Source organism: Chinchilla lanigera, unplaced genomic scaffold (assembly GCF_000276665.1).
Source record: "Chinchilla lanigera isolate Chin_1 unplaced genomic scaffold, ChiLan1.0 scaffold00015, whole genome shotgun sequence".
Classification (NCBI taxonomy): Eukaryota; Metazoa; Chordata; class Mammalia; order Rodentia; family Chinchillidae; genus Chinchilla; species Chinchilla lanigera.
In genome coordinates, this window is record NW_004955416.1 from 29,571,205 (window position 1) to 29,592,354 (window position 21,150).

Genomic DNA, 21,150 nt, shown 5'->3' on the forward strand with positions numbered 1-21,150 from the left:
CAGCCTGCCTCGGCTCCCCACCTGCTGGGGAAACCGCTGCAGATCCCACCTCGACAGGGTCCAGGGCAGGGCAGGCTGAGTGGAGCCCACGAAGTGTCCCGACCACCACAGCCCAGCACACTTGGCTAAGAGAGGAGAAGGAAAGGAGAAAAGAAGCCAGCAAAGAGGCTGGCTCCCACAGAGCGGAGCAGTACCGAAGTGCAGCGCTTTCTGGAAGGGCTGCTATGGCAGGACATCCATTTCCACTTTCTCCCTTCAGAACAGAGCTTGGATTTCAAACTGAACTGCACAGCATCCCTTTCAGCTAGGTGGGGCATATGCTTCAGAATATGTACAGTGGGGGCTCCCAGGAAAGATTCTGCACAACTGACTCACTTGGACGTGGCCCTTTTGCTCACTCTTTCCCGCTGCTGCTTGGGATGCATACCTACTGGCTGGAGCTCACCCAGCTGCAATGGCTAAGACGCTTCTCAGTGAAGCCCATACAGCAAGACAGCGGATCCAAGAGTTACAAGTGGCCCACAGCCCTGGTAACTCCACAGAGCTGCCCACCACGGATGGAACATTAGTTTCTTTCTTGTTAAAGGTACTGTTTCTTCTAATTTTCTGCTGATAACTGTGACAGGACAAGGCCACCGCTCTACAGGGCAAGGCAGGCAGCCATGGCCTAATCACTGTCCTTCCTTTGATCTGTCCCAGTCACACTAGCAGACCCAACATGGGGCAGACCTTCACGGACAACCATCTTCTGCAGTCCTGGGGCCTTGGGGGATAAAGCGCCGAGGCTGACAATGACAGTCCTGAGCCACCACCGGTTCCAGCAAGAAGAGGACCCAGGCCGAGGCAGAGCCAGCACTGCATCTAAACTGGCAGCTTCCCCTGCTTCCTGCCTTCCTACGCAGGTCCCGAGATGCCGTCTGGGGCCCAGGGCCGACACTGGTCACTGCGTGGCCTTTGCGCCCCCTGCCAGGTTTTTCTTCATTGCCTCAGAAACATCAGCATTGCAGCTCCAGCTTTCCAGGCTCTTTGTAAGGGAACTAACGCTGCTCCTAGCCTCTGCCCTCAGCACCTCCCACAGCCCCACTCCCGACTGCCACCCCTTGGGGTGAGGATTTCAACATATGAATTGGGGGGACACATTCAGGCCATTTCAAAGGGTTCTTTGCTTTAATTCTTTTTGCAGCCGTGCAGGACCTGGCTTTAAACCAGCCAGTGTCAAAACAGCTAGCACCAGTCAGAGGCTGATGGTCACTTCCGCGGGAAACACAAGACCAACCCCCTCCTGGAGGGGGAGCTTGCAGGGAACCCTGGCCATCCTCCCACAGGTCCTTGCAAGGGCCATAGCCACCCTGGACACTGCCTGTGAGGGTTGGAGAGCTCCGTGCAAAGCTCGTGTGTCCCAGAGGGAGCAGTGGAAGCCCAGCAAGAAGAGGGGCTGAGACTCACCGATCCCGAGCCCTGCAAGCGCTGCAAGGGCACAGGGTGGGGGGTCACGGGGAGAGCCGCTCTCCAGGTTTTAAACTCTGCCCCGCCACGAGGAGTGACACCTCGTGCCCATGCAAGGCCTGCTGCCACAGCGGTGCTCAGAGGTCAGCACGACCTTGGGTCCTTCCAGGTTTGGAAAGAAACCTGGGAAACCAGCCCCAGCTGTTGGTACCACACTGCTTGCAAGTGTGGACACAGCCTTGGGGCCTGCTTCTCCTGTGCCCCTCCTGCCGCCTCAGTGATCTCCTTCCCCTCCACAGACTTCTCCCCAGAGCGTCCAGTGACCTTGACCAACCCTGGGTCCGGCTGCGTAGCCGTGGCCCAGGGGCCTTATCCTGGGGACCTGTACCCCAGTCCGCACACACCATTATTTCACTGTGCTCGGTCCCAGTTACCCACAATCAACCGAGACTGGGAAAAAATAAATGGAAAATTCCACCAATAAGCAATTCATAAATTTTAAATGACTTTTATTACTATGGCACACTGTTATAATTGTTCTATGTTATTATTAGTTATTGCTCTTAATCTCATGCCTAATTTATGGCTTAAGGTTTATCACACTTACGTACGCAGAAGAAAGAGCAGCGCATCCACAGGGCTCAGCCCTACCCGGCACCCACAGCAAGTCTCACAGCTACCCCTGCAGATGAGCGGGACGATTGTGCTGGGAAGGAGGACTGGACTCAGCCGCCCTCCCGTTTCAGGGCCACCTGCAGCAGGAACCACGCCAGACACCCCTCTGCCAGGGTGGAGGCTCACCCACAGGGACCTTCTTCTGCTTGAACATCTGTGCATTTTAATATAACTTCCCAAAATATTACCCTGCAATTATTTCCAAAGATTTAAATGGGATCCCCAAATACATACAATTAAGACCAAAATTGTAATTTTAAATTACTGTTAATTTGAATAAACATAAAACTTTCCCATCTCCAAGCCAGATGCAGAAAGCAAAATCCCAATGAACCCTCTGATGATGCTGAGCTCCTGAGGAAGGTGCCTCTGGACCCTCCCAGGGAGAAACAGTCCCTGAACCACGCAGGTCCTGGCAGCGAAGTCCAGAAACCATGTATTTTCTACCTGAGAGATGGAGAGTTTCTCCAGTCACTTGCTAAAGCTGCAGCACTGCCTTGGTGAATGAGTGGACAGAAATTTGAGCTTTGCAGGGGGGCCAGGTCCTCTACACAAGCTCCCAGTGGCGGGAACAAGGACACAAGGTCGCCTCGTCCACTTTACTGGGGAGGCTCGGGGGAGGGCAGCAGGCAAGGTTACAAGAGTCCCCACAGCCAGCTCCAGGACCCCCTGTAACCTCCCCCTCCTACACCTCCTCCAGGGTCCAGGAACTACAGCGGCTGTCTCAGACAGCGTCTCCCAGGAGGCCACCAGCACGGGGACGGGACGCTCAGTGTGAGCCGGTTTGCTGCCCGAGCCTGGCAGGGGTGAGTAGCATGCCCACATCCTCCACCGACAGACCGCTCCACAGTGCTGGGGCCCACAGGAGGAGACCAGGACAGCAGCAATGCGCCTTCTTCAGAGCTGTGCCCCGGAGAGGGAGGAGGGGAAGGTGGCTTCACCTTGCCTCCCAAGCAGGGTTTCCAGGGATGGCTGCCTGGACCCCAGCATCAGGGAGACAGGGCAAGGGCTGTTGCCTGGGTCTCCTGAGGACCCAGAAACTGGGCCATGACCCGAGCTTCCCACAGGGACAAGAACAGCTGCCCAGGGAAGAACCACTGCTGCTCCATGGGTGTGCACTGCTCCCTGGGGATGCTCTGAAGGGCCACCGAGAAGGACTGCCCAAGGGGAAGGCAGAGCAGTCACAGGCACCCGGCCGTAAGTTCTCAGCAAGACCAACTCCAAGGAAGCCACACAAGTGCCCCTTGAGAGAACACATCAGAATTAAACCACTGCTGGACCCAAAAGGACCAAGCAGGCTATTAGTGCAAGACTGCCCTCTCCCCAGACACTCCATCTCTGGAGGCGCCTCTGGCCGGTAAGGATGGAGACTCGGGCCCAGGCCCTGCCAGCAACGAAGGCAGCAAGAAAAGAGAGAAGAGGACGCGTACAGCCTCCCTCCACACCGCCTTCCCGGACAAGTCAGGCCCTTGCCGGGCAGTGAGAAGCTCAGAGTCTGCAATTATTCTTTATTGCCGAACACAACTGTTCCTGGGTCTGAAGGCAGCAGGAGAACTTTCTACGCCTTAGCACAACAGAGAGCCCCCGGGTGGCCTGAGCGTTCATTTGGCCAGGGAAGAACCTGCTCTAAGGACAGACTCAGAGGGACACCGGGGGAAAGACAGAAGCTCTTTCCTGCTCCTTTCTTACCTAACCTGGGAGATGCAATGTAATGGGCACTCGAGTGGGGGACTCTGATGGCCCCAGGGGACACCGGCATTGGCCACACGTTAGCTATCGGAGATGACACACTCTTCTCCCACCGCGTTGTCAACCAGGCATCCGCGGGCCAGGAAACCACATGTGCAGGCTGCTCGGAGTATTGGGTCCAATGCCAGTTCTACCCTGAGGGGAGGCTGTGGGGTTAGAAGGCTGGAGTCGCAAAGACAAGCAGGAGACACAGCCTCTGGCCTCCCACGTCAACCGGGCTCCTCCACGGTGCTGCTAATTTCTCACACAGGGCTAAGTGGGCCGAGATTACCCTGTGGGTAACATAACTGCTGGGAACACTTTGATGCTGGGCAGAAACAGCCTCGTATTTACTGAGCGGTAGATGGCAGATCTGCACTCCCCACACACTGGAGCTATGGCCTTTAGGAATACCAAGTCCCCCCTCCCCCGACAGAATTAGGAAAATAATATTTTTTAGACTTGTGATTAAGAGAACAACAGATGGTGAAGATGTAGAAATCTGTTCATGAGAATCTACACTAGCGGAGGGATCAACAAGGTGTGGGAAATGGGGTGAGTGTGTTTTTCTGCCTGGGCTGACGTCCCACTCCTGCAGTCCCCAAAACAAAGTATTGGGAATGTAGGGCGGGACGGTGGAGGTTTATAACAGGAAGGGGGGAAACAGCTGACAACCCAGAAGTGACCACAGAAGAGCCCCCTTCCTCTATGCCTCCCTCTATGGGCTAACTGCTCCCCGAGGGGCTCTGGCTCAAGCGCACCACAGGGCACATTCTAAAGACAACCGTAAGGGGCGAGCTGTGTCACAAGTCCAGCTGCACAGCAGCAAGGGGCTGGTTCCTGTACCACCGAGGGTCGGTAGGAACCTGCCATCTGCACTCTCCCCTAGCCCATTTTCTACTGCGGTAACAATATGCTGAGCTGGGTCTTATATTAAAAAAGAAGCTTATTTAGCTCACAGTTTTGGAAGCAAGAAGTATACACTGGCAGCCCCAACCTCTCAGCCCCTGGCAAGGGTCTCCTTGGCTATATCACAACACGGTGTAAAAGCAGAAAGGGAAACAGCTGCATGCAGAGGAGGCCGAGTACCTTGGGTAGACCTGCTTTTTAACTACCCACTCTCATGAGCATTACCAGGGTCCCATGCAAGTTACACACGTTCCTCCCAAGGGCACCCCCAATGACCTCCCATGAAACCCCTCCTCTAGAAGGTTCCACCACCTCTTGACATCACCACACTAGGGACCAAGCTTCCAGCACATGAACCCTCGGGGGATAAGCACATCCAAACCATAGCACAGTCTCACCTGTCTGTGTGTCAGGTTCACCAACACCACAGGGCACAACAGACCACGCAAATCAGGAGCCACTGCAGTGGGTGGCTTGGCCTCGCCTTTTTACCAGTTTAGGTGTTTTCATTCAAAACATGCCAACCTCTCTTCTAGGTACCAAGATAAGCAGGAACACACAGGCGAAGTTCTGGAATTCTGGAGCCTCTTCTGCACAGTTCTGGAGCTTTGCCTAGAGCTTATACTCTAATAGAGAAGACAGACAGCCAAAGAGTATGCCACCCAATGAAGAATGCAATGCCGGCGGAGTTAAGAATCGGGGGGAAGTCAAAGTAAGGCAAGAACGGGGGTCTCAGCTCCCACTATAAAAGGGGTGGAGCCCTCACTTCCATCCTCATGACAAGACAAAGCTGGACACACTGAAAATCGGTACATTTTCTTGGGCTGATCAGTAAGCTGCATTTGCTAATTACCACCCCGAGATCTAGACAGGGACAGGCAAATCCAGAAGATCATGACTGCGATCTGGTGACCTGCAGCAGAGCCACCAAAGCCAGGGTTTGGGTGGTTTTGATAGACTGCTGAAGGCAGAGTGTGAATTCAGGTGGCAGCTAGAAGCTCCTGGGGCCACAGTCTTACGAGCCCCCAAACTTTTTGGGCTTTATCTCCAAGATCTCCACTAGCTGCTCACTGTAAAGAGCCGGAAAACATCTGCCCGTGGCTCTGGCAGAGGGAGCGGGCAGGAACCTCTGCAAAATTCCCCCAGCACCTTCTCCAGAAGAAAGTGAGAGAGGCTCAGCAGACCTGCTTCAGAACCGTGGGACAGGGCGCTCCCAGAACCGGCCCCCCAGGGCCATCCTGTCTCACAACACGCCAACAGAGCTGTAATAACATGTTAAGTCGAACAAGCCAGACCTAACAGGCAGGTCACAAGTTTTCTGATTTCTAACTTACAGGAAACATTTAGAGCAGGTAAATGCACAGGCGGGGTACAAGACTAGTAGCTGCCAGGGAGCAGGAGACTGGCTGCTTAATGGTCATGAACGCTTCCTTCGGGGATGATGAAAATGTTTGGGACCAGAGGGAGATGATGGTCACAGAGCACTAGGAATACATTAAATGTCTGAAATGGTTGGTGGCTTGATGTGGTGATGAGTAAAGAAAGCAAAGCACATAGACACCACAGAATACTACTCAGCACAAAAAATCATGATATCCTGTTGTGCATGGAGAGAGAGGCAGAGCAAGGGGGAAGGTGACCAGGCAGAGGAAGGGTACACGGATCACTGAAAAAACAACACAGAGAACAAGGCACAGAATTAAAATCTGTACCTGACAATCACCTCGGACAAAGCACCGGAGCAGGCACAAGGGTGAGAGCCCCAGGGAAGTGGAAGAAGGAGGACCCGCCCCCATCTGCCCGCCATCACCCACCCGCAAGACCCCGAAAGAGCAAAGAACAGACAACAGCACAGAACAAGGATGAAGCACAGGCAGGGCTCCTGGACAGTGTGGCCTGTCAGACCCTGGCAGCGCAGAGGAGGGCAGGAGCACGTCAAGAAGGGGACAGCAACGCAGAAGACACTAGCCATGGAGACACAACTAAGTGTCCCAAACCCACAGCCCTCCCTCAACACCCCAGGCCAGAGGACCCATGGCAGCCCCATTCGTCTCTGCCCACCACCCACCTCAAGAGGCCATGGCCTTGTTCTCCAGAGAAACCAAAGGACAGGGGCTGGGGATTTAGCTCAGAGGCAAAAGCGCCTGCCTGGCAAGCACAAGGTCGTGAGTTCGGTTCCTGGTACCAGAGAAAAACCAAAAAAAAAAAAAAAAACAAAACAAAAACCAAGAAACCAAAGGACAGTCGAGCCTCGGAGACTCGTGGTTTAGTTCCAGACCATGGTAATAAAGTGAATACAAAATGCAGCGAGCCACAGGGACTGTTTGCTTTCCCAGTGCATATAAAAGTTATGTTTGCACTATATTGTATCTAGTAAGTATATGATAACATTGCATCTAAAAAATGCAACACATATTCCCTGATTAGAAATTATTACTAAAAAGTACTAATCATCATCTGAGCTGTTGGGAAAATGGCACTGATAGAATTTCTCAATGTGAAGTTGCCACAAACCTTCAATTTAAAAAATAGGAAGTATCTGCAAAGCACAGTACAGGGAAGCCCAAAAAGGCAAAGTGTTCCTATATTTTGGATCTGGGGGATGTTTGTTACTGTTATTTCATGTGGCCTTTCCTGACCTATACCTGCTATATAAGGATTTCACCCAAAATACAGGTATTGGTTAAATGCAGCAGATTTACACAGGAAAATATGTGCATTAAAATCATCTTTACTACAATAGACAGTCAAGAAATATGACTGCAGGCTGGAGGTGCAACTCGTGTAAGCCCTTTGCCTATCATGCACAAGGCACTTGGGTTCAATCCTCAGCGCTTCCCCGCCCCACCCCCGACACACACACACACATCAGTGCCTTATTTTTTACACATGTGGAGCTAAGGCCCAGAAAAACTTAGGAAGTGATGAGCTGGGAGGGCGTTGTTCAGGAAAGCGAAGGCAGTGGTCTGCTACTTTTCCACCAACTTCTAACACAGGTATATGTATTACTCTGACCAAATACAAATAATTTTGAAAAAGTGAGTGGTGACACTGGGTCATGACAAAGGCACAGGTGGGTGGCATGTGCCATGTCAGAGCTGGTGCTGGCCTGCTTAGAAGGCTGTATAAGCAAATCCATGCACAGGCTAGTCTTTGCTGCCTTGGTTTTCCCCAGCAGCCAGGAGAGGCCCTGGTGCCATGACATCTGTGGCTGAAAGCTCTAGAGCTGTAAGATGAGGGTCCAAACTCCAGTTCTACCACTCCTGAGTGTGAGCAGCAGCCTCAGTTTTCTCCCTGGCCTTCAGTGGTGGCTTCAGCAGGGTGACTGGGGTAACTGAAGCTCTCTCAGCACACTGCGGGGTACAGAGCATGTAGAATGAAGACGCCTCTGCTGCTTCTTAAAAGCTTGAACAAACACAGCCAAGCATCACTTAATGATGGAGACGCATTCTGAGAAGTGCGTCATCCAGCGATTGCTTCATTGTGGGAAGTCAGAGTGACGACGTCAACCTAGGCTGTATGGGGTGGGGTGTGTGTGTGCATGTGTGTCAGTACACTTGCATTATATATACACGATACAGTGTATGGCTACAGGGCCCTGATGAACAAAACAAGGCAAGATTAAATGAATCAGAGAAAGGACAATGTGATCAATACACAGGGTACACATGAGACAGATGAGACTGCTGCCACGTAACAGGGCACCCTGCTTTATAATCAACTGAGTTTTCTTATAAATACAAGGCGTACATTCTAAAAAACATGTAACAATATATACAGTAAATACAGTAAATACAGAAACCAGCAACAGAGTCAGTTACTGTTGTCAGCTTTCCATTATAATCGTATGCAGCCACTACTGGGCGTACAGTACATGTGGACCAGGACATTGCTACATGGCATGCGTCTGTACTGGAAGGAGCCGCCATGCAGAGTAGGCTTCCTAAGAGCTGGCCACCTAGGTCCCTGGGCCTCATCACCACAGTGACAGGAAAGGACACCCAGGACTGCAGCACAGAGGACAAAAGGCACAGGGGCAACAGAAGGAGGGGGACGAGTGGTCACAGGAAACATATGTCTACTGTCTGGCCATTTGTCCTCGAGCAATGCAGTTCTCTTTCCTTGCCTTTCTTCTCTAAATGCATTTAGTCCTCTGCATCTACAGGTGCCACATATATGGATTCAACCAACCGCGGATGGGAAAATTTTTAACTCCAGCAAGTTGCAAAACGTCACCACAGTCAGGTGTGGTAGCAAACACCTGTAATCCCAGCACTCAGGAGGCTGAGACAGGAGGATCATCACGAGTTCAAGGCCAGCCTGAGCTACCTAGGGATTTCAAGGCCAGCCTGAACTACATGGTAAGGCCCTGTCTCAAAAAAAAAAAAAACAGTCACCACACACTGAGTACTGCTCTGGATCCACACAATGTCCTGCTGCATGGGCAGACACCGCTGTAGCGCCTCCGGCAGGTTGCAAATCCTCAGTCCTCTCCAGAACTCATTGTTTAAGCATTGTTCACCTAAGTGAGTCATGAGGTGAACAATGCTAGGGCTATGATGGCTGCATCCATACTGAACATGTACAGAGGTTTTTCTTGTCATTTTGTCTACTAATATAGTATAACAGCTATTTCCATAGCATTTCCATTATATGAGATACTGTAAGTCATCTAGAGAGGATCTGAAGGAAACGGAAGGACTGTGTAAGTTCGATGCAAATACTTATATTTTAAGTGATACTGCCATTTTACACAAGGAAACTGGCATCCTCAGACTTTGGTATCTGTATGGATCCTTGGAAACAAATTCTTACAGATACAAAGGGATGACCACAAGTGTAAATTTGTAAAAACAGAGAATAATTTTTACAATGAGTGTTAACTGCATTGAAGCTTCCGGCAGAAGCTGAGGGCACTGTGCGCCTCCTCTCACAGCTCCTGTTTAGCACATTAGCTGAGACTCCTACATGAAGGGTGTGTCAGGCAAAGCACCCCAGGGACCGAGACACATCCTACTCACCGGGAATCTCCAGGCACAAGATGCCTCTCACCAGGTCTGCAGGACACTCCGGGACGCTGCGGTGGGTGGTTCTCTCCCACAGAAGGCAGCAATGCTTGAATATTCAGAAGACTGTAAGGGAAAAGATCACAAACAGGGCATTAACCAGCTGAGAAAGCAAACAGCTCATTCATAAAGCGGGGAGATGTGCTAATAACAGAGCTTACAGCCTATAACCTCAAAACAGGACAAGGACTTTGAGATTCTTTAGGGCAAGCAAACATTTGGAAAAACAAAGTCAAGAGCTGATCACCATTCTCCCAAGGTCTTAAGGGCGCCTCATATGTACACACAAAGGTCGGTGACTACCGATAACAAATGCTTTGAGGCTGTGTGCGCTCTAGCTCCGTGCTAAGCACGTGGGGAAGGCATTGCTGAAACTCCTTCCGAGAAAGATATGGGAAACCCTCGCCATAAATATTTCAGGTTTCATTTGCTCTCCCAGGAAAGGAGACACATTCATCGAGGATCTGATCCTAACTTGTTTCTCTACATTAGCAAGCTGCTAGGGGTGGTGCAGGGCTTAGTGTAACTGGGGTTATTTGTCTTAAAATCACGTTGGGGTGGGGCGTAGCTCAGTGGTGGAGCACTTGCCCGCACACACAAGGCCCTGGGTTTGATTCCCAGCACTGCAAAATAGCATTTGCCACAGATGAAGGCAGGGGAAGAGTCTACCCTAAAGAAAGGGTGGCGGTGCAGGCGTGGATGACCAGGCAGGGGTCAGCACGTGGCCAGGGGCCCCTCCCAGACCACTGCCTGCCTTGTGTCAATCAGCACCACCCCCCCAAGTCTCCGCACAGAACCACATGCAGAGAGTGATTCCTGGGTCCCACCTGAGCACTGCCGCCAGCAGCCGGCCAAGTCCAAGTAACCCACATGGGCCGCAGCTTCCTCCCGCCAACAAACGACAGCAGTCCTGGACACTGTGCCTCACGCCCCACCACCACCCCCAACTCCTCTCCCCGCTCCTCCCCATCAGGCCCAAGGAGGGACCCGACCCTGTGATTTATGGGGGTCAGCCACCACCTCACTGTTCGCTGCTTCCCCTGGGCCGCGTCCCACAGCGGAAGCCTGCTAAGTGTAGTCACGCTCCCTGTCCTCCAACGGCCTGCTAGGACACAGCAGAGTGACTGGCGGGGACCCTGTCCACTGCGGGAACCCAGGCCACCCCTCACCCCACCTGGCCCTCCTCACATGGGGGAGGGCATGCAGGCACAGTGCCCCATGACAGCCAGCCTCTGCACCACCAGGCACAGGCTCGCCCCATCCCTCCACAAGGCCCCGTACCATCTGTGCATCACTTCTATGCTCCTGTCTAAGCTATTCCCTTTACTGTTCCTGTGGAATCTTCCCAGCAAACTCCTACTCATTCTCCAAAACCCAACTAGGGGAGGCAGCCCCAAAGTGCAGTGGTAAGCACACTGTTCTTAGCCTTGTCTTTCTTATTTTTAAAAAATTGTATTAGTACATGCAATTCAGAATTATCCTGGGGAGTGAGCACATATACATAACACATTTTCTTTTTCTTTTTAGTCTCCTTCCCACCCCTCCTCTACTCTTCTGCTAATTCCCCTTTATCCATTTTCATTCTTGCTGATATTACTAATCTCAGCTCCTGTTTATGGCGTATAATTTACATTCACTGAGCTTCTTAGGACCCTGTACATGGCACATCCTTATTCTTCTTACCTCTCCCGCCTCATCGTTGGTCTCCTGGACCCCTTCCCTATTGCAAGAGATCCACCCTCTTGTCTCCTCCTAGCCATTCTTCATGATTCTCCTTGTACTTTGCCTTTGGCCCTGTCTTGCTCCTGCAATTCTCGGTGTATGCCTGACCATCTCTCCTGCTCCCTCTAGGGCTCCTGCTCCTCTGGGGGCTTCTTCATCCCAAGAAAGCACTTCCACTCAGACTGGAAATTCTCCTGCAGGCACAGCAGAGGCTGCTCCAGAGCAGAAACCACCATACTCAAGCTGGTTCTCATCTGACAGACAGAAGAGGCCACTAGAAGTTTCTGACAGTGGAGAAACACACACAGGGCAGGATGACCTGGGGGAGCAGGGCTCACCATGAGCGCCCAGGGACAGGAATGCAGAAGTCACTCTGGGGGTCAAACTTTCACAGCCCCTGGAGGAGAAGGAACCTTACTGGCATCGCCCCCTATGGGGTACAGAGCTGTGCGGGAGAGGCCTGCAGAGAAAGCCCCGCCACCACCACCCACTCCGCTAGGCCCCAGCCTTGCATCCTGATTAGGAAAATGCTTGGGCCTGCCCAACTGTGCCAGAAGCCACCCACCAGTTCCCAAATCACAGGCTCCCATTGTGGCCAACCGCAAAACTGCTTTAACAACCTGTCCATTAACTACCACGGGGTCACCACCTGCAGAATGTTCCTGAGGCTAAAAATATAGCCAGCTTCCCAGCCACACTCTTCTTCCACAAAACGTCCCAGGAGCAGAGCTGCTGCCTTGGAAGGCAGGGAGTCTGTGACTGCCCACTCAGCCTCTGATCAGCAGCATCGGTGGGGCCAGCCCATGAGAGGCAGGGCACAGGCTCTCAGCCCTCTGCACACTGCATTGCCCAGCAGGCAGCCCTCCTGGCTGGGCACACGCACACTCTGCCCTCCCCCTTGGGCTCAGCCACTCCCAGGCCAACCCAGTAGAAACATCTGCAAGGAAGAGCGAAACACCCCAGCCACTAATGAAACCCCGCCCTATCAACTGGCACCCAATGGAGCAGTGCTCCCAGGTGCCAGCCGCTGCCCTCCACCCTGATTCCTGACCCAGGAAAAACTGGAGAGGTAGCATCCCAGTCCAGCGCCAGGCTTCTCCTAGTAACCTACTGCAGTGGCTCACCTCATGAGGCATGGAGACCCAGCTGGCAGTGGCCAAGCCAAGCCTGCCAAAGGATGGCCACGGCCACTGGGAAACACACAGCAGCTGGCCACATTAAAACGTCCATCCAGACAGCTGGCCTGGGGCCTCTGGACAGCAGAACAATGGCCAGGCCCTGGAGGACAGGGCTCTTGGATTCAGCCTGTCCTCAGGGCCTGAGGCCACCGCGTCCTTCCTAACTTGCTCAGGGCACTGATTTTGCATACTGCATCTGGGTCACCCAGCCCCGTCCCGGGCCCTGTGTGCTCACACCTGTTGCCACGTACATCATCCACCACCTCCTGCGGTCCTCCCTCTGCTGGTGGAAGAGTTCCCACCGTGTCCCAGCCCGGGATCCCCATTCTCCAGCTGGTGGCTGAGGACTCTGCAACAGCTTTCTGGGCAAATGTAAACTCCAGGTGTGGGAAGGCAGCAGTGAGACTGTCCAGACCAGGGAGCGAGGGCCGGCCGTGCAGCCCAGAAGGCTCTGCCCAGCTCCAGGCAGCCGAGCAGCACCAGAGCCACCATTCCTCCGAGCAGCATGTGTTTCCCAGTGTTCCTGGCCCTGCCAAGTGAGTCCCTGTGAAGCCCTTGTGTTCCCTCGCCCTCGAGGGGCAGAAATTCACAACCCCACAGGGGTTCCCTGATGCTTGGGGAACTGCTTGCCTTTGTCCCCAGAGCCTCCCCATTCCACTCAGTCCTTAGTTGCTTAAGCTGACACCTTGGAGCCATCCTGGACCCAGCCCCTTCCCTTGTCCCCACACAGGTCCATGCCGGCTCTGCCTCTGAAATCCAGACTCCCATGTCCCACGGCCCCTGACCCCACCAAGGCCCAGGGACCAGGCCTCCAGCCTCTAGATGGCTGAGGTAGTCCCTAAGAGTTCACTGCTTCCACGATGCCCTCCTTGGCACACGCCTCAACACCCGAGCCCGAACCACTCCTCCTGATGTTAAGTCTTCACCATGGCCTCCGAGGCGCTAAACATCTGGCGCCCACCTCCAGCTCCCCCGTGATACGCCTGCTTTGCTCTTCCTTGAACACACAAGCAGGGCCTTGGCACCAGCCATTCTGCAAGACCTCCGCACACTCCCTCCCTCCTCCCTGCCCTGTCGCTGTGCATGTGTTCTCCCTGACCACCATATTGAAAACCACGGCCCCATGCCCCAGCCTTTCCTGACCTCCTTCCCTGCTTTAGGTGTCTCCACTGCACTTACTACCCCCTAAAATCCAGCATCTTTATTCACCCGGTCATTGCCCACCTTTCCTCACTGCAAACCAAGCACCATGAGGGCTGGAACCCTGGTCACTGCTCAGAACGCATTGTGGATGACGGCATAGGTCTGTAACCTCCGTGTGCAGACCACAGCCAACCCTCTCACCCAGGAGGGGTGCTCTCTACTTTACACAGTGACAGTGACAAGACTCCTGCCCTCCAGACTGCCTAAGGGAAAAACACAGAAGTCCTCCAGGGGTCTCACTGTTGAGAACCCAGGGCTGGAAAGGCTAGTCCAGCTTTTCACACTGCAGCTGAGGCTCAGAAGGAAGCACTGACCACCATGCCCTCCCGGACTACAAGTTCAAGGCCCTGCACACCACACCACAGCCCTGACTGCTTCTCAGTGACACGCTCTGCAGTCACAGGCACTAGGTAAGGAGCCCAGGGTTGGAGCCTAACTGCCTGGCTTCGCATCTTGGGAACTCCAGCAACTGCTTAACCCCTCTGTCTCCCCACCTTCCCACCTATCACCTCCCAGCACTGTCGACCTCAGAGAGCCACTGGGAGCAGCGGTGGGTTAACATACATGTGCTAAACTGCCCAGGCCCCAGCCGAGGCTGCATGGGGCATTTCAAAAGCAGCGCCTAACATCCCAGGCTGCCTTGGGACACAGTGAAGAGAGAAATAAGAAAAGCTCCTCTGCAAAGACAGAAAGAAAACAAAAAAGACCGGGAGAAATTAACATTTTAGGCAAAATGAGAGGAGGTGGAATGGTCTAAACAACAAATGAATGGCCTTCTGCCAGACACCCTTCCAGAATTCTCCTTACTGACCTACACGACCACATCCTTGGTGCCTTCCGAGTAATACTCTGTGGCTAGCAGGAAATAGCAAGGTTCACCATAATTTTCCTAAAGAAAATAGTAACACTCCCTCCGTGATGGAAGGAAGTGGCCCCATCATGGCTACGATGGATGAATCCAGATGGTGGACCACACCGTGGACGATGAGCACCAGAGTCCGACAGGGAGCTCCTCCCTGTCTGCAGGGCTCCCCAGCAGAATCCAGCCCACCCAGCACAGGAGCCCTGTCTTCCTGCTGGTCCCAGGAGAAACAAGTGACAGAGATGCACTTCAGCCTGCACCACTGTCTGCCCTGGTGCCCGCACATGTATAGAGAGGAAAGCAGGTCCTTGGGGAAAAGCAGCCTGCCCTGGGCTGAGAGCTGGCAGTAGCTGGGTGCCTCCTACGCTCTGACCCTGTTGGACAAGGCAACACCTGCATGAGCTGTAAGGGCTGGGGCCTAAGGACGGCTCTAGACTGGCCACTTCCCCATGTCCAGCCACAGGGGCCCAGGCTAGAGTTGGGTTCCCAGGCCAAGTCTATGGCCCAAGACAAAAGCAAGAGGGGATCTGCGCTCTTTCACAAAAACTCAAATGCGTAGGCATGTGCCACCCTGCAAGGTCCCATCCTTTACAAATGGTCCCAGAAGCATGGGCGCTCGTGAACGTACCACCAGCGGAAGTCGCTGGGCTCTGGGTATTCACTGCCCCTGGCAGCACAGTACAATGACAGCCCCCTGGACGCTCATGCAGACTGTCAAGGCAGCAGGGACACCCAGGTAAGTGGTCGAGGAAAAAGAATCAGACGAACTGTCAGAAGTACCTTGTGAGGGTGTTAACAGGCAAGCTCCCACGGCCTCGGAGAGAGCTGCTGGGCAGGAGGGGCCTGAAGCAAGACCCAGGCCCAGCAGAGAGCATGGGCGTATGCACAGTGTTAGGGCTGACAGACTGGGGTAGGCCTGTCCTGCCAGCCCTGCTGGAGGGTCATCTTCTGTGGCACCCTCTGACCTGCAAGCTACAACTTGGGAAGTTCTACCTCTAGGACGACTCCAGGGTCAATCCGCCCAGTGGAGAGAAATGCTGGTGTGTGACTGAACCGCTCCGTGTGGGAGCTCATTGCAGGTGACAGCCCTGTGGGAATGCTATCCTTGTCCTGTCCTAGCAAGCCCGCCAAAGCACAGCAAGAGCAAGTCGCTGGTTCAATGTCACAGAACTAAGTTCAAGGTGGAGCCAGGACTCAAACTGTGGGCAGCCTCGCCCAGAGCCCTCTCTGCCCTGACATGCTGCACCCCTTCTCCGTCTGGGGCCACACTGGGCTTAGCACATTCATAGGACACAAAGAAGGACATGATGATGTGGCCAGCCGTAAGTATTTTCCACAATTTTCCCATAATACGTTAAGTGTTCTTAATTGGACAGATACGAACCTGAGGGGAGTTCTGGCACTCGGACGGTTCCCTTGACAGTGGAAGACTAGAAGTAGGCACTGAGCCCCAACCCACTCCCTGCCCTCTGGCCGGGGCAGCCCTCAGACTGCATGGCAGATATGGTGACACGTGCATAGTTCACAGGTCTCTGAGGTGAGTTTGCATTTGACTTGCAGGATGCCTAGAACAGGACCACATTCAAGACAAGACCCCCGTCTAAGCCGCTTCTCTCCACGCCTCCAAGGTGCATCTAGCAGGTATCTCCAGCTCAGAGGGTCCAAGGAGAGCCAAAGCACACACGCGAGACCCAGCTCTACCCAAGCCTCCCCACCCAGCAGAGGAAGACTCACCAGCCAGCTGGGGGTCCCCAGCTTCCTCTCCTTCTCTCCCTCCCCTCCCCAGCCACCAGCCAGTGGTGCAGACTCTGGTTTCAGGTGCCTCCAGAACCCCCTTCCTCCCGTCCTCTCCACCACGCTCCTGGGCCCAGCTTCTGGGCACTCGGGCCTCTCTCTGGGGATTCCTGCCTGGGTTCTAGGCCACCAGTCCACTCTACATGGCACCAGGGTGCTCCTGCCACACACTCAGGGCATGCACACCCCTGTACAGTGGTGACACTCAACAAAATGTTCTCCAGTTTTATTATACAGTTTGGTCCTTATTTACACTTTTGGTTTCTCACACCAGAAAAACCATGTGATATTTGAACATGTGTGTCTGATGTATTTCACTTATGAATATGGTCTCAAAGTGCATCCATTTACCTAGAAATGTCTCATGCTTATTCTTCTTTATGGCACAGTAGTACTCCACTGTATACAAAAAACACATCTTCTTTACCCATTCACCAGTTGATGGGCATTTGGGCTGCCACAAGCATGAGTGTGCATATATTGTTGTGGTATGAAGCTTTTCTTTCAGAAAGATACCAAGAAGGGAAATAATTGGGGTCAAATGGAAACTTTAGTCCTATTTTTCTGAGGAATCTCCACACTGAGTTCCATAGTGGTTGCACCAGCCTACACTCCCACCAGAAGTAGAGAAGGGATCCTTTTTCCCCACAGCCCCTCCAGCATTTGTTATTGGTTGATATCTTGATGACAGCCATTCTTTCAGGGGTGAGATGGAATCTCAGTGTTATTTTAATTTGCATCTCTCAAATGACCAATGATGTTGAACATTTTTTCATATATTTATTTTCCTATTGTAAAATGGGAAGAAAATGTTCAAATGGAAAGAGAAACTAAGGAGGGGGAGGGGAAAGGAAGGAAGAGAAAAGAAAAAAGAGAAAAGGGAAAAAAATAGAAGCAAAGCTTTTGTAAATAAGGAGGAGGGTTGAGGAAAGAGAAGGGGAATGGGAAAAAATAATCAAAAAGTGAGACTACCTCACAAAATTTATAGGACTAGAAAGAAAAAAACTAGACTTCCAAATTATACGATTTCCTTATTAGTCAATGTCCTCTGAATAGGAAAGGGGCATATTCATTTAGGCACATTTTATAAATATTCTTATACTTTAGACCATTCAATAAATATGTCAATCTTATAATTTGAAAAAAAAAAAAATGTTCTCTAAGAGAAACCACAGTAGGGGCTGGGGTGGCTGGGAATGGGCACGGAGCATGGAATGCTCCAGAACCACACAGTGATGACGGAGGTCATGAAGATACTTAAAGCCACTGACCTGTGCGCCTGAAGGGGGTGAACGTTACAGTGTGTGAATTATATCTCCATAAAGCTGTTAAAAATGGAGTCCATACGTCTGCCCCCACCCTCCTCCTCTCCGCCCCATCCCCAGGCAGCCCTGCTGTCCCTCGCATTTCAGGGTGGAGGAAAAGGCCTCCGTACCCCTGTGCACGGTGGCCCTCCGCTCTCACTGCTCCTTCTGCCCACCTCAAGTGCTCCCTGCCATTCCTCGGACACTCCAGACCCCACTGGTAAGCACCAGGGTCACTGCCCTCCTCGGAGGTGGCCTTGCAGTTGCCACCTCCAGCTCTGTACCTTGAGCTGCACCCCTTCGTCCCCTCCTCCCGGGCCAGGCCATCCCCTGGGACCCAACCCACCACCGCCATCTGCTGTGTTCAGTGCCGAATCCCTACCAATGGTGACCCATGAATGCTGACTCAGTGACAGGCTTGTCCCCTGGACAGAAGAATGCTCCCGGAGGCCCAAAGGCTTTGCAGGCCACCCACTTCAGGGTGCAGGGACTCCCAGCTGCAGCCCCAACCCTCAGATCTACACTGCATTTAAGGTCCACTTAACTCATGAAGACTCAAATCCTCAAAAGCAGCACCAGAACGACTGGAGCCAAAGTCCCCTTGTGTGAGTGACCTGGAAACTGGTGGAACATGCAGGCCCCTCCCAGGCCTTCAGCCATGAGGGTCCTGGGGGCCCAGCCCACTTCAGAGTATCCCAGCCCTGAGAGCTGGGGCACAGGCTCTACCTCCTGAATGGCCACAGCCAGATGCTATTAAGCAAGGCTTCCCTGTGGGAGGGTGGGTGACAGCCTGTTCCAACCTGGACACCCACATCCAGGCTATTTCCTGTTTCAACAAAGACAGAGGCCAGTTCTCAGTCTGAAACTCTCTAAAACCCCCTCCCACCACGCGTCTATTCATCCTCGCAGTGAACTGGCGGGGACAGCAACACTTAGTGACGTGGGCACTCCCCCTAGGAAGTGACAGCAGGCCCACGCAGAACACGGTGCCATCATCCACTCTCTGTCCCTGGGGGTGACAGAACCCTGCTTTCTGCTCACAGACGCTGGCTCTCTATTGCCCACACCCACCCCCTCACATCCAGACCCACTCAGACGCCTTTGAACCACTCTCCAGCCTGCCTGGGGCTCCAGACAGACCATGCCAAGGATCCCAGAGGGAAGAAGCCGGGAGGCTGAGCACAGGGCTTCCTTCCAGACAGAGAGGAAGAGCTTCATGCACCCCACTGCAGAATCCTCGCCTTCTGGAAGACAAGGACATGGGACACCAGGGACCCAGCCACTGCTCCAGTGATCCCTCCCTTCCTGAGTGGGTCATGGCTTGCTTTTGTTTTTGTTTTTTTAAGGTCTCACTGTGTGCTAGCCACCACTCCAAAATGAAGAAGTGGGTTCGCTCTGAAGCTTCAGCTGCCTGGTTAGAATCCCAGCTCAGCCACTACCAGGCTCTGTGACACTGGGCACGTTGCTTAACCTCTCTGGGCCTAGGGTTATGGCTCATGGAGGAAACTGCCTACGTGTGTCCGCACACTGCCTCTAAGTGTCAGCAAATGCTGCTGATACTGTGATTCCTACTTGGAGTGATGTGTGGAGGAAAGGTTTCGGGGCAGTGCCACTATGGCATCCTGGAGTCTAAGCATCAAGAAGCCTGCAGAGGAAAACAGATAAAAGTGCCCGGGGAGGGTATACGATGAGCACCATTCCCAAGAAACAGCAAGCCCCCCAGCACTGCAGCAGGACACGCCCTCCACTCCCCATACCACAGGAAGCAAAGACACAAAGGGTTAAACCCAGGGTCTCGCACGCGGTAGGCAAGTGTTCTACCACTGAGCTACATCCCCATCCCTTTTCAGTCTTACTTTGAGTAAAGGTCCTGCTAAGTCACCTAAGGCCAGCCTTGAACTTTCAGTCCTCCTGCCTCAGCCTCCCTTGTAGCTAGGATTACACGCATATGCCACCGTGCCTGGCCAAAGGTATGTTCTTAAAACAGGAATAAGTTCATGACACACAGAAACAACTAACCACCTAGGGAAACAAAAGTATGTTAGTTGAGTCATTGTGCATTTGTCAAAACGCACAGAATGTTCAACACAAAGAGTAACCCTTAAAGCATACTACAGACTTTAGTGAATGGTGATGTATTGCTAATTCACTACATCAGTGTAACAAGAGGGACCTCATTACATGCATGAGGGGTATGTAGGGCATCTAGGAACTTGCTGCCCATTTTTTCCTTCAAATCTTAAAATTGGTGAAAAAATTTACTCCATTTTTTTAAAAACTGGGGTGTTGGGGCACTATTCAGTAACCACAAATACAATTACAGAGCCAACAAGTAACCTTGAAGATAGAGCTGAGAGATTCTCCCAGAATGCAGTGCAAACAGAGGCTGGGAGGAGCCTTGAATGAGAACAAGCTTCTATGGACTCAGCCAGTGGTCGTCCAACACCCACCATAAGCCTGGATGTGCAGATATCTCTATAGTTTGTCACTTTTAAAATACTAGAAACAACCCAATGCCATAAATAGAATCATCAAATAATTATAGCAGTCCACATGCTGTAATACTGAGGCATGGAAAGAAAAAAAACAAGAAAAAAAAGCAGGTGGATCAGTATGCACTGGCACAGAGAGATCTTCAGGCCCACAAGTGTATGGGTATCAATCCCAGATACGGACACAGCAAGCTGACCAGCAAGCATGTACCTGTTCCCAAGCGTGGAGGCGGAGTCAGAAGCGTAGGACAGAGAAGGCAGCGCCTGGTCTAACTCCTGGCAGTAGTTTCGTCCAGCAGCGCCCTCTGGGGAAGGGAGGGAAGCAGGAGACTGAGGGGGTGTTCACCTTGCCTTACTGAATATGTATGTGCTGGCTGAGTCTTTTACCGAGATCCATTTATTTTCTGCCAGGGTTATACTCAAACTCAGTCTGTGCTCTGAAGGATTCCCTGTTCCAGCTGGGCAGCTGTGAGCACAGGAAGAAGGACCCACGGGGAGGGCAGCCAAGGAGGGAGGCGGGATTGCACACAGGAGCCCCTGCTCCACCATCGTCGTGGATGTCGATGTCACAGGAGACATGGGAAGCAAAGACTCATCCCCTCCTCCAGGAAAGTAACTCCTGGGGCGTAGCTGCCGGTTCCCCAAACGACTGGACATGTGCATTTGGAGGAGGAGGTGATGACAAAGAGGGCGGAGACAGGGCCTAGAGGCCTCTGCGTCCTGGGATGCGCAAGGCCAGGATGGCAGGAGGTGCCAGGGACGTGCCATATA

At 52.8% G+C, this 21,150-nt stretch overlaps 1 protein-coding gene across 3 annotated transcripts in view; it reads right to left on the reverse strand.

Annotated features, from left to right (window-relative positions):
* The window catches only part of Apba2 (amyloid beta (A4) precursor protein-binding, family A, member 2), a 201,215-nt gene extending 180,604 nt beyond the window's left edge, over window positions 1-20,611 (reverse strand). For 2 of the 3 annotated variants that reach the window (XM_005381659.2, XM_013512683.1), the window contains exons 1-2: window positions 20,591-20,611; window positions 9,780-9,890 (exon numbers count right to left, since the gene is read on the reverse strand). The gene's annotated coding sequence lies outside the window, so the exon portion shown is untranslated. The remainder of the gene's footprint in view (window positions 1-9,779; window positions 9,891-20,590) is intronic. The other variant, XM_005381660.2, reaches the window with a different exon arrangement.
* Between the last annotated feature and the right edge of the window lie 539 nt (window positions 20,612-21,150).